Raw genomic sequence first — 14,415 nt, 5'->3', positions numbered from 1 at the left:
CGTCATACATACAAATTGAGACTGAAAATGCAACCCATGCTAGCTATAACTCAATGCGTTGGGGATATAAGAGAAAGTAACCAATTGAAACTAATAAATTGTCATGGATAAACAGGCAGTTGAGAATCGATATAAAATAAATATCAATCTGATTGTTATGAGCCAAAAAATATATATAAAATTGGAGTGTTATGCTCAACAAGGTTAATTAACTGGTAAATTATTAGCGAAAGACAATAAAATGAAATAAAGCGTAGGACGTTCCCGGAAAGGAAAATCTGTACAAGTAGGTTTAGATCAACCCCAAAAGTACGTGGCATCTTATATCCAAATAACAGGCATTCCAAGTGGCCATAAGGGGGATTCAGATGTGTAAGCGCATGGGTAATATATCATATCCCATCAACCAAAAGTGATGAGAATAAAATATCACACCTTCTTTTTAGATGTTAGGTCAGCAAAAATCAAGATACACCATAAAAAGAGAAACAAGAGAAAAAAGATCCAGATTCTTGTCACATCCAATAAGACAAGACAAAGTGTGAAAAGCGCTAGGGGCTTAGGTAAGGAACAAGTATTGGAATATGTAATCCCACCCAAATATCATAATCCTTCACCAAGTGTTTATAAAAGAACAGAGATAGAAGGTATAAAGGGAAAGGAATCATTGGGGAGGGTTATAGCCACCAATTTTTTTCCCATCCATTTGCAATTGTGCCAACATGTAATGAGCATATATCGTGTGTCCCACCATTACTGAGGATAACAAAAACTCATGACTGTTGGAACATGGGTTTACATACATTAATCATTTTCAAGGAAGTAATACATTTCATTATCACTATTAAATCCTTGAATGGCACTATGTAATCTGCAAACCCATTTCGCCTCACACTGCCTGAGCTGAAGTTCACGATCACCTCCTCTCTCTGCACTTTCCACATGTTCAATAGCTTGAAACCAGAAATTAGCAAGACCCTCATGTTCATTGATAAAATGTTCCGTCATGGGATATCTGGAGTCACGTTTGAGTATAGCCCTCCTATGCTCCTGAATCCTGATCTTTAAGCTGCGTTTAGTGCTGCCTACGTAAATGGTTCCACAAGGGCATCCAATCACGTAGATTACGATCATAGTATTACAATTAATGAAATTATAGATGTTATAATTTCTAGAGCCATTATATGAAAAATTCTTAATTCTGTTAATCCCTAGTTCACAATTATTACACATTGTGCAAGTAAAGAAGCCTTTTGGTTTGGATGGTAGCCATGTTGATTGCTTGTTGTTACATTTTCTAATGTAACTAGGGCATAGGTCATTTCTTAGAGTTTTCCTGCGCCTAAATGTGATTGATGGATTAGTGTAAATTACTTTTTGTAGACCGGGTATCTCACACAGGAGATTCCAATGTCTCTTCAGCAGCTTAAAAATAGCGCTGCTATGTGAGGTATACTGGGTCACGAACCTGATGTTATTATCACTATTCTTGGTTCTAGCTTTGCTCTGTTTTTTTATTATTAAGGTGGTCTCCCTGGTTAGTGCACGTGCCCTATTTTCTGCCCTTTCTAAAATCTCTTTTTTGTATCCCCTGGCCAGAAACCTTTTCTTAACTTGTTGGAGATTTTTGTCAAAATTAGATTCCTCACTGCAGTTGCGTCTAACACGTACCATCTCCCCATATGGAATGTTCTTGATGGTAGAGCTGGCATGTGCACTTTCTGGATGCAAATCTGCATTACACGTGGTGTCTTTGCGATATAAAGTGCTCTGGATGTGCCCATCTTGTATGTAAAATTGAAGATCCAAGAAGTTAATTTTCTCATTGCTAAATTCCATTGTGAGTTTGACATTAAATGGATTAGAGTTGAGGTATTCAAAGTAGTCTTGGAGTTGTGAAGCAGTACCCGACCAGAGGCAGATGATATCATCGATGTACCTCCCCCAGAACACGATGAAATCAGTCCAGGGGGAGGCACATCTTCCCCATGCATGCCCCCTCTCATACCATCCCATAAAGAGACAGGCATAAGAGGGGGCAAACCTGGATCCCATGGCCGTGCCTCTCCTCTGATGGTACCAAACATCATCATATAGGAAATAATTCCTATTGAGGACCAATTTCAACATTTCCATGATCATTTGATTTTGGTCAAACTGATCAGCATTCTCTCTGTCCAAATAAAATTCAACAGCCTTGAGGCCATACTCATGTTGGATACAGGTATATAAACTGGTGACGTCAAAGGTGACAAATAGAAGTTCATCGGACCACTCAAAATCTTGGAATTTGTTTAAAATATCCTTACTGTCCTGAATATAGGAAGGGAGATCTAGGACATGTTTGTTGATTCTGAGGTCAATAAATTCAGACATTTTCTCGGTAACTGACCCAATACCTGAGATGATGGGTCTTCCTGGAGGGAAGTTTGCCTTTTTGTGCACTTTGGGAAGAATGTAAATACAGGGAAATCTGGGATTCTCTGTTTTAAGGTACCTGAATTCCTGTTCACTGATCAGAGCCATGTCCCTCCATTCCCTTAGCTTCAAATTGATTTCAATAATCCGTTCTCGTGTGGGATTGTGGTCCAATCTACCATAGCAGTCATTATCCCCAAGTTGCCGTTCAATTTCACCTTTACATTCTTTTATATCCATGACCACGACGTTACCGCCCTTATCAGACTCCCTAATGACGATGTTATTGTCATTTTTCAGCCTTTTTAGTGCTAGTCTCTCTCCAAATGTGAGGTTGTGTTGTTGATTACTCATACACCTACTCTGTTTTTCCAGTTGGTATAAACCCTCACTCACCCGCTCAGTAAAGATATCAATATTACCGTGGTATGTCATTGGGGTAAATTTGGACCTGGGACGTAATCCACTTTCTTTCGTAACGTTCTCACTGATATCAAAGTCATCGAGAATTGTGTGCATCCCCACCTCCTCCCCATCACTTAGTGATAGTAAACATTGAATGTTTTTAACCTCCGCTATTGTGAGGTCAGTTTGTTTAATCTCATCAAGGAGTTTATTCGGAGGCAGTTTGTCTTTGAAACAATCTTTTAATTTTAACATTCTACTTAACTTGAAAAGATCTACATGTACATTTGTGAAATCACCACCCTGTGTAGGGCAAAATCCCTGCCCCCTACATAACAAGTTTGTCTCATCAGTATCCAATATTTTACTGGATAAGTTCACCACTCTTAGATCGGAGTACTCCCCATCCCCCTCACTTGTTGTCACCCCAATTTTTACTGCTTCTGTTTTACTTTTCCCCTCTCTGACCTTCTTAGTGAATCCTCTGATGCACCTTCCTTGTCCCCGTCTGTCCCCTCTCCTTGTCTTTTTTGCTGTTGTGTCTTTTTTGCTTGATTGCCACTTATCTTTACTCTGGCCATTTCTTTTTGAAAGGTTGTGGCTCCCGCCCCTAAAGGGTGTGCATTGGGATTAGTATTCGATGATGTGCTCCCAACAGATGATAGGGAGGTGCTACTTACTGATCTTGTATCTTCACTAGCTTCTCTGGATCGTTTTTTATCATCTGCCACCAAAGTTGTGTCATATTTTTTGGCAAATGTATAGATCCTCCCCTCCCTGTAGTCTCTGTCGTCCCGACTGATCTTACATAGTTTCTTCTCTTTTAGGTAATTTTGATGCCCCTCAATCACTTTCTGAAGAATGCCATAGTTTTTGTCAATTAGTCCTTATTACCACAAGTTTCAATTTCCTTTTCTATAGATTCAATCTCTGATAAGAGTTTCGCTCCTTTTTCTATGGCATGTCTGATCAAAATCTGCATCATTATTAAAGAGGCACCTTCTAGGTTCGCCTCCCATTCATTTAACAGTTCCTCGCTAAGATCTTCAAACGTGGGGAAAATAAGGATACGTAGCCCTCTTGGCACTTTCTTATTATCTATATATTGTTGGAGGGTCACCCCATCCCACCATCTTGATAGTTCTTGTTTTTTTAAACGTTCCAATTTGACAAATAAAGCACGTGGTCCCAATGTGTTCTGTGTAGTGGGTCTTGTTTGTGGTAGGTTGGTATTTCTTCCAAATAAGTCCTGTGCCAACTCTTCTCTATTATCATCAAAACATGGCCTTTTTAGGTCTGGATGATGTTGAGTGCTTGCTGACCCAGAAAGAACAATATTCCAACTGCAACAACGGCGGGCCCTTCTTGCCGCTCCTCACACCAGTTCTTGAGATAAATGTGATAATTGTCGTGCAATCCACCCCATACGCCAGCCGCTGGATGGCGCTACTGTGCTCCAGATCAATACAACATAAACAAATGAAAATGGGGGTGTACGAATGAGATAGTCCAATGAGCCAAAATTTTATAACTAAATGTCCTCTTTAATTTCAATTAAATTTCAGTAGATAAAAGGAATGGTCAGCCAACGCATTTCATTCCCTCAAGGGGAACTTCATCAGGGCTGTAACATGATAAAACAACATAGATATTACAAATAAATCATAAAGCACAGGACTAGCAACACAAACAAATGACCATATAATATGTAAATTATAAAGACAAAACAGATTTTTGACAACATTTAAAAGTGCCCATAAAATCAAATACATAAACATCTAAAACATTTACATCACAATATATACATATATACAAACAAATGTTTGAGTAACGGCAGCTAAATTTTTGAAAACTGTCCACCTGTTGGGTATTAATAAACACATGTTAAATAAACCGCAACAGGTATTTTGAATATCCAAGCGAGATCAGAAACTATACGCTAGAATAGTGTGATTAGAAGAATCCATAAGTATAAACAGAAAAAGTGAAAAAGAAGAAAAGAAAGATATACAAAGTGGAGTAGATGTGTTATAGAAAACAGTCCAGTCCAAAAGACAAGCATACCTTGAATCAATATGTAAGTTCTTGAGAATAAAGCAAGTCTTGTGATTTCCATGAAGTATAGTGTATTTCACAAGTACTTCAGATTTCTGTAAAAAAGCACAATAACCCAATTCATGATAAATGGCAATCTGTGCCCCAAAAAATTCTACGGTAACTATAAATAATCTGGAGTAAATCTCTCTAATAGCGCTCACTATTTGGTGGATATATAACAAAATTATAACATGTCAAACAATAACTCACTAATAGAGAAAGTGAGAACAAGCTAAAAAAACGCCTAAACCGGTGGAAACTAGGACCTATGAAATACGCACGGCAAAGCTGAAAAATATCCAAACCGGTAGAAACTAGGGCAGATAAAGTGTGCACGACCCAACCCGGTGCGCACACGAGACAAGCAGAACGCCCCCAGTCTCGATCAACATCAATGCTTGATCTGACCATGCCATGTCGCAAGCGGAAAAGCACAGAACCACACAAAATAAGGGCATGTCCCAAAGGGAAGTAAAAATTGTCATCCTGTTAGTGGTTGTTCCACAACGGGAAATTCCACGGCAGTGTGTACGAAAACCCACAACCACGGGCATAAACTACAGATCGCCCCCACGGGCATACACGCAGTCCCTCGCATACAATCTTACCGGCAATCGCCTAAACAAAGTTCCAGATGTGACGGCGTGTTCCTCGTTACAAAGTAAGAGGCCCGCCATGACATATAAATATACGGGACTCCGCCCACTCGTCAGAAAACAACCAATCGGTATGAATGTAGACCACGGATCATGGTCTACATTACCTATAACTAAATCAGTCTCCATTTGTAGACAGTCAAAAAAGTAAGGAATCAATTGTGTTAAAGGTATTTTGTGTAAGATAAAAATCCAAGGAACATGTAGAATTAATATCTAAATAGTGCTTCCAAAATTCTAGAAGTCTGTAGGTTGAAGTGAAAGCGTGCAGTATTTACGGTTCGCTGCAACGTCTAATTTAAATTAAAACACAGAAACCAAAAGTGGTATCATATGTAACGTAATTCGACTAAAGCAAAGTAATAGAATACACTAATCTCCAATATGAAGTAAAGAGCAAGCAGTAATGGTCATCTACGCGGCAAAAACGAAACGCCATTTTGAAACGGGCAATATGACCCGAAGGAAGTGGATAGATACGTATCATTTACGATAGTACATTAAACAAATGAAAAGTTTGTAAAAATACAACCTATGAGTATTTAAATTTATCAATCCGGACCAGGGAATATGCATCGCATGTGTAGACTAGAATAAAGTAACTGAAAGCACTAATATCCAATATGAAAAATGAAAAAGGAGTGATGGTCATCAATGCGGCAAAATTCGGACGCCATATTGAAACGGGCAATGTAACACGGAAAGGTAGATAAATATGTATTAATTACAATAGTTCATCAGGCAAATAGAAAGCAGTGATAGCAAAACCTATAAGAATGTCAATTTAACAGTCCTGACAAAAGAATGTACATAACGTCATACATACAAATTGAGACTGAAAATGCAACCCATGCTAGCTATAACTCAATGTGTTGGGGATATAAGAGAAAGTAACCAATTGAAACTAATAAATTGTCATGGATAAACAGGCAGTTGAGAATCGATATAAAATAAATATCAATCTGATTTTTATGAGCCAAAAAATATATATAAAATTGGAGTGTTATGCTCAACAAGGTTAATTAACTGGTAAATTATTAGCGAAAGACAATAAAATGAAATAAAGCGTAGGACGTTCCCGGAAAGGAAAATCTGTACAAGTAGGTTTAGATCAACCCCAAAAGTACGTGGCATCTTATATCCAAATAACAGGCATTCCAAGTGGCCATAAGGGGGATTCAGATGTGTAAGCGCATGGGTAATATATCATATCCCATCAACCAAAAGTGATGAGAATAAAATATCACACCTTCTTTTTAGATGTTAGGTCAGCAAAAATCAAGATACACCATAAAAAGAGAAACAAGAGAAAAAAGATCCAGATTCTTGTCACATCCAATAAGACAAGACAAAGTGTGAAAAGCGCTAGGGGCTTAGGTAAGGAACAAGTATTGGAATATGTAATCCCACCCAAATATCATAATCCTTCACCAAGTGTTTATAAAAGAACAGAGATAGAAGGTATAAAGGGAAAGGAATCATTGGGGAGGGTTATAGCCACCAATTTTTTTCCCATCCATTTGCAATTGTGCCAACATGTAATGAGCATATATCGTGTGTCCCACCATTACTGAGGATAACAAAAACTCATGACTGTTGGAACATGGGTTTACATACATTAATCATTTTCAAAGAAGTAATACATTTCATTATCACTATTAAATCCTTGAATGGCACTACGTAATCTGCAAACCCATTTCGCCTCACACTGCCTGAGCTGAAGTTCACGATCACCTCCTCTCTCTGCACTTTCCACATGTTCAATAGCTTGAAACCAGAAATTAGCAAGACCCTCATGTTCATTGATAAAATGTTCCGTCATGGGATATCTGGAGTCACGTTTGAGTATAGCCCTCCTATGCTCCTGAATCCTGATCTTTAAGCTGCGTTTAGTGCTGCCTACGTAAATGGTTCCACAAGGGCATCCAATCACGTAGATTACGATCATAGTATTACAATTAATGAAATTATAGATGTTATAATTTCTAGAGCCATTATATGAAAAATTCTTAATTCTGTTAATCCCTAGTTCACAATTATTACACATTGTGCAAGTAAAGAAGCCTTTTGGTTTGGATGGTAGCCATGTTGATTGCTTGTTGTTACATTTTCTAATGTAACTAGGGCATAGGTCATTTCTTAGAGTTTTCCTGCGCCTAAATGTGATTGATGGATTAGTGTAAATTACTTTTTGTAGACCGGGTATCTCACACAGGAGATTCCAATGTCTCTTCAGCAGCTTAAAAATAGCGCTGCTATGTGAGGTATACTGGGTCACGAACCTGATGTTATTATCACTATTCTTGGTTTTAGCTTTGCTCTGTTTTTTTATTATTAAGGTGGTCTCCCTGGTTAGTGCACGTGCCCTATTTTCTGCCCTTTCTAAAATCTTTTTTTGTATCCCCTGGCCAGAAACCTTTTCTTAACTTGTTGGAGATTTTTGTCAAAATTAGATTCCTCACTGCAGTTGCGTCTAACACGTACCATCTCCCCATATGGAATGTTCTTGATGGTAGAGCTGGCATGTGCACTTTCTGGATGCAAATCTGCATTACACGTGGTGTCTTTGCGATATAAAGTGCTCTGGATGTGCCCATCTTGTATGTAAAATTGAAGATCCAAGAAGTTAATTTTCTCATTGCTGAATTCCATTGTGAGTTTGACATTAAATGGATTAGAGTTGAGGTATTCAAAGTAGTCTTGGAGTTGTGAAGCAGTACCCGACCAGAGGCAGATGATATCATCGATATACCTCCCCCAGATCACGATGAAATCAGTCCAGGGGGAGGCACATCTTCCCCATGCATGCCCCCTCTCATACCATCCCATAAAGAGACAAGCATAAGAGGGGGCAATCCTGGATCCCATGGCCGTGCCTCTCCTCTGATGGTACCAAACGTCATCATATAGGAAATAATTCCTATTGAGGACCAATTTCAACATTTCCATGATCATTTGATTTTGGTCAAACTGATCAGCATTCTCTCTGTCCAAATAAAATTCAACAGCCTTGAGGCCATACTCATGTTGGATACAGGTATATAAACTGGTGACGTCAAAGGTGACAAATAGAAGTACTGCGGACCACTCAAAATCTTGGAATTTGTTTAAAATATCCTTACTGTCCTGAATATAGGAAGGGAGATCTAGGACATGTTTGTTGATTCTGAGGTCAATAAATTCAGACATTTTCTCGGTAACTGACCCAATACCTGAGATGATGGGTCTTCCTGGAGGGAAGTTTCCCTTTTTGTGCACTTTGGGAAGAATGTAAATACAGGGAAATCTGGGATTCTCTGTTTTAAGGTACCTGAATTCCTGTTCACTGATCAGAGCCATGTCCCTCCATTCCCTTAGCTTCAAATTGATTTCAATAATCAGTTCTCGTGTGGGATTGTGGTCCAATCTACCATAGCAGTCATTATCCCCAAGTTGCCGTTCAATTTCACCTTTATATTCTTTTATATCCATGACCACGACATTACCGCCCTTATCAGACTCCCTAATGACGATGTTATTGTCATTTTTCAGCCTTTTTAGTGCTAGTCTCTCTCCAAATGTGAGGTTGTGTTGTTGATTATTCATACACCTACTCTGTTTTTCCAGTTGGTATAAACCCTCACTCACCCGCTCAGTAAAGATATCAATATTACCGTGGTATGTCATTGGGGTAAATTTGGACCTGGGACGTAATCCACTTTCTTTCGTAACGTTATCACTGATATCAAAGTCATCGAGAATTGTGTGCATCCCCACCTCCTCCCCATCACTTAGTGATAGTAAACATTGAATGTTTTTAACCTCCGCTATTGTGAGGTCAGTTTGTTTCATCTCATCAAGGAGTTTATTCGGAGGCAGTTTGTCTTTGAAACAATCTTTTAATTTTAACATTCTACTTAACTTGAAAAGATCTACATGTACATTTGTGAAATCACCACCCTGTGTAGGGCAAAATCCCTGCCCCCTACATAACAAGTTTGTCCCATCAGTATCCAGTATTTTACTGGATAAGTTCACCACTCTTAGATCGGAGTACTCCCCATCCCCCTCACTTGTTGTCACCCCAATTTTTACTGCTTCTGTTTTACTTTTCCCCTCTCTGACCTTCTTAGTGAATCCTCTGATGCACCTTCCTTGTCCCCGTCTGTCCCCTCTCCTTGTCTTTTTTGCTGTTGTGTCTTTTTTGCTTGATTGCCACTTATCTTTACTCTGGCCATTTCTTTTTGAAAGGTTGTGGCTCCCGCCCCTAAAGGGTGTGCATTGGGATTAGTATTCGATGATGTGCTCCCAACAGATGATAGGGAGGTGCTACTTACTGATCTTGTATCTTCACTAGCTTCTCTGGATCGTTTTTTATCATCTGCCACCAAAGTTGTGTCATATTTTTTAGCAAATGTATAGATCCTCCCCTCCCTGTAGTCTCTGTCGTCCTGACTGATCTTACATAGTTTCTTCTCTTTTAGGTAATTTTGATGCCCCTCAATCACTTTCTGAAGAATGCCATGGTTTTTGTCAATTAGTCCTTATTACCACAAGTTTCAATTTCTTTTTCTATAGATTCAATATCTGATAAGAGTTTTGCTCCTTTTTCTATGGCATGTCTGATCAAAATCTGCATCATTATTAAAGAGGCACCTTCTAGGTTCGCCTCCCATTCATTTAACAATTCCTCGCTAAGATCTTCAAACGTGGGGAAAATAAGGATACGTAGCCCTCTTGGCACTTTCTTATTATCTATATATTGTTGGAGGGTCACCCCATCCCACCATCTTGATAGTTCTTGTTTTTTTAAACGTTCCAATTTGACAAATAAAGCACGTGGTCCCAATGTGTTCTGTGTAGTGGGTCCTGTTTGTGGTAGGTTGGTATTTCTTCCAAATAAGTCCTGTGCCAACTCTTCTCTATTATCATCAAAACATGGCATTTTTAGGTCTGGATGATGTTGAGTGCTTGCTGACCCAGAAAGTACAATATTCCAACTGCAACAACGGCGGGCCCTTCTTGCCGCACCTCACACCAGTTCTTGTGATAAATGTGATAATTGTCGTGCAATCCACCCCATACGCCAGCCGCTGGATGGCGCTACTGTGCTCCAGATCAATACAACATAAACAAATGAAAATGGGGGTGCACGAATGAGATAGTCCAATGAGCCAAAATTTTAGAACTAAATGTCCTCTTTAATTTCAATTAAATTTCAGTAGATAAAAGGAATGGTCAGCCAACGCATTTCATTCCCTCAAGGGGAACTTCATCAGGGCTGTAACATGATAAAACAACATAGATATTACAAATAAATCATAAAGCACAGGACTAGCAACACGAACAAATGACCATATAATATGTAAATTATAAAGACAAAACAGATTTTTGACAACATTTAAAAGTGCCCATAAAATCACATACATAAACATCTAAAACATTTACATCACAATATATACATATATACAAACAAATGTTTGAGTAACGGCAGCTACATTTTTGAAAACTGTCCACCTGTTGGGTATTAATAAACACATGTTAAATAAACCACAACAGGTATTTTGAACATCCAAGCTTTTTCAATTTGGTATAAGGCGCCAGTGTTACCACACTATTATGCTTTTTTTATTTAACAAATTATCAAGATAATCAGAAAAACTATAGCAAGGCTTTTACAGAACAACTAAACTGCAATATAAAAAGTACTGTATCACACTGTGGATATTTGCGATGACACTTTTATTTTTTACTTATGTTTTTAAAGATTTTGATATCTTCAACAGTGTCAATAGGACTTCTAGCAGGATAGAGAAGTATTTCTCTCACTTAAGTTCTTACTGCTTTTGCCTTCATCTCCATCCATAGAAATAGGTCTGGCTTTGATATACAATTGGATTCAGATAGCATTTATGCATGCCTGTGTTAACACATTCAACCTAGACCTATTGACTTTAACAATACTTGTTTTGCTTGTGGTATATTGTGTGAAAGACTGAAGAATATGCTAGCTCCTCCAGTAATCCAGCATCACACCAGGGATACATTTCTCCTTTTACATATTCAAGTAAGATTGAAATGCTTTGCTCTGCAATTATAGGAAATTCCTAGCATACTTTTAATGTCTAGCTAAACTTTCATGCTGTGAATTTCTGACTTCCCATCCTAGTCTTTGGCACTGGAGTGGATATGAGCTCACATCCTACTTGACTGCCATGATGATTGAGTTATGTGTTGGTAACAGATTCATGAACTCAGGAGACACTCAAGTTAACAACCAAAATGGACGGTGACTATGAAAGACTTGGCCCTAAGTTAATTAGTCATGACTGTACCCCAAAGTACTTCACATGTAGGATAATGTATCTGTAAGTCTTAAATGTACAATAAGAGTTTATTACAAATTATATAGGAGTTTTTGAGATTACAAAAAATGAAAACCGCAGGACAGAGTATTGTTTGATTTCACGTAACTCCAAGGTAGATTGACAAAAACATGATATTGTAAAGTAGAAGCCATTTTCTCCTTTTTCATAGCGGAAATCAAAAGAGTTTGTAGAAGTTTCTGCTTTTTTTTTTTCTCCTGAAAAGCATATTCTTTTTTTATTTTACTATTCAGAGCTGAGGATATGTGTTTTATCCTGGGCGCTGGATAGTGGGCTTCTAGAACGTAAGAAAAAATGAAGCCAAACAGAAGACAAACCAAATTTATATTTTTAGTCACATTTGTCAATGCACTTCCCATGGCCAATGGTTCATGTCTGCAGGGTGATAAGATATGAAGAACGACGGTTTTTCATATGAATCTAGCTTCAATTACCATTTTTCTTCATTTGTTTTGTTTTAGGCAGAGTTTTGATGATCCCTCTTTTCCTTCAATATAAATAAATACACCAAATATAAATATTTAATAATCCAAAAATAAATAGCATTTTTAGAATGAGAATGAACAGTTAAATGGATGATACTGTGATATCTTGACATTCAGATTGTGTGACAGAAGTACCGCTTTTGTGTTATGATTGCAGTAACAGTACAATTGTGAGGTCAGGAATTAACCTGTTTTATTACCTGGACTGAATCTGGATATGTTTTAAGATGTATATGGACACACATTTCCACTGTTCAACAAGTTTCTTATAATAAAGAAAACAGTCCTTCCTACGCAGGTGGAGATCTACCATTCAATAAAGCGATCACTTAATCGTATATACTTCTAGAGTGTACGCTTTTCCCTGAGTCAACCGTTAAGTTCCAGGGCGGATGGAACCCTAGCTGTGCGCTTGTGCACCTGATAAGCTTCCTCTTTTCCTCCTCAGGGGGGTGGCACTCTGCACCGTCTGGCCTGGACGCATAAATTTGGGTGTAAGCAGCTCCTTGCGGAGCCCATCGGCTGCTGGCCTGCGCCTGGGCAGGGGTTCCACCTGTACTTCGCCTACGACAGTAACCTGCTGAGGTACCCGTCTGCCTCCGGCTGCAACACAGGGAGACGGTAGGATTTCAAGCTGGCCTTTGGCAATCGGCGAACATGAGAACATGAAGGCTCAGCTACCATTCTTCAAACCCAGGAGATTAAACTTGGGAGAGTGGTCTGGTAAATGAATATTTACAATTTAAGTCGCGCAATAATTACACCCCATGCTGTTCTTGAAGCGTAAAAGGCCATTTATTAGGGCAGGATGTCAACACAATACTTCAACCAAAACATAAACTTTAACTGTAAACAATCCCCACCCCAAACATTTCATTCTTCATCCATTCCGCTCACTTTTTCTGCACACTTCCCGTTCCCTTCTGTGACCTCTTCCGACTCTCCATTCACCTCCTTGCTTATCTTTCAATACCCACTCCTGTATCTTCCGCTAACGCAGTCTTGCATCCTGCCCCCCATCATTCACCTGTTTCTCCCCCCCCCCCCCCCCACAGGAGGGGTGGGTGCGCCCATCCGAGACTACCCACCCCTCCAAAATACTGCCAACTAAAGCCTACACAACCCGTCCTAAACTGGCACACTTATAAATAAACCATCCTTGCCCTCAAAACTTGTAGGGTGGGTGGGCGGTCCACAAATTCACTCCCTCCCCAGTGGTATCGGGCACAGGAAGAGGGCGATTCTCCTCCCCTCGCCCTTATAACCTGCCCCTAATCCCCACCACCTGACTCCAACGGCTGTGTCCTTCCGGCCTATCACTTGAATAACCCAGGGGAAGACTGGTCTGTGACCTTATATCCCCCGGGGGCCACATTCCCCGGACAAGCAAGAATGTGTTACGAGTGGCATTTACATACATACCTATTCAGATCACAGTCCACTAGGGAGCTGGTGAAGACCTGACCTATTTTCAGTCTCCCATCTCCACAGTATAAGCAGGTTATCTGTATGGGTGCCAAGCAGAATTGTTTTCCTGCAGAGTATCAGAAGAAGCTAGAAACTATAGAAACAAACAACTACGAGGAACCAATGCCAATAATGCAACAGATTTAAGCTGCGATGAAGAATGTACAGCAAACTATGAGTTCAAGGAATTCCTGAAATGTAGTGGTCTGGCTTTTGACTTTTGCTAAACAACCTCAGATCATCAAAGACCATCTTTTGAAAACAGCTGAGACTTGGATGTTCTGATTTGGTGGCATCCTAAGACCCTGGCCTGTAGCTAAAGTGCCGGGAAACCCTATGTGGGTAGCTGTGCGCTCTATAGGAATTCAGTAATATTTATTTAATGAATGTTGGGCTACACCTGCAGGCGAGACTAGGTTGTCTGGACAAGAACGAACAAAAATCATGGCCAGGCTTCCCTCCTCCCACTACTGGGCCTCCACAGGTCCTCATACTCCGCGGTACACAGAGGACCATGGTGGC

General features: G+C 39.4%; 1 pseudogene; it reads left to right on the top strand.

The window, feature by feature from the left end:
• LOC146831336 (gamma-glutamylcyclotransferase-like) overlaps positions 1–14,088 on the top strand; it is a 61,358-nt pseudogene extending 47,270 nt beyond the window's left edge.
• The last annotated feature ends 327 nt before the right edge of the window (positions 14,089–14,415 follow it).

This window comes from Triturus cristatus, chromosome 5_1 (genome assembly GCF_964204655.1).
Source record: "Triturus cristatus chromosome 5_1, aTriCri1.1, whole genome shotgun sequence".
NCBI lineage: Eukaryota > Metazoa > Chordata > Amphibia > Caudata > Salamandridae > Triturus > Triturus cristatus.
This window is presented reverse-complemented; position numbering and strand designations above follow the sequence as displayed.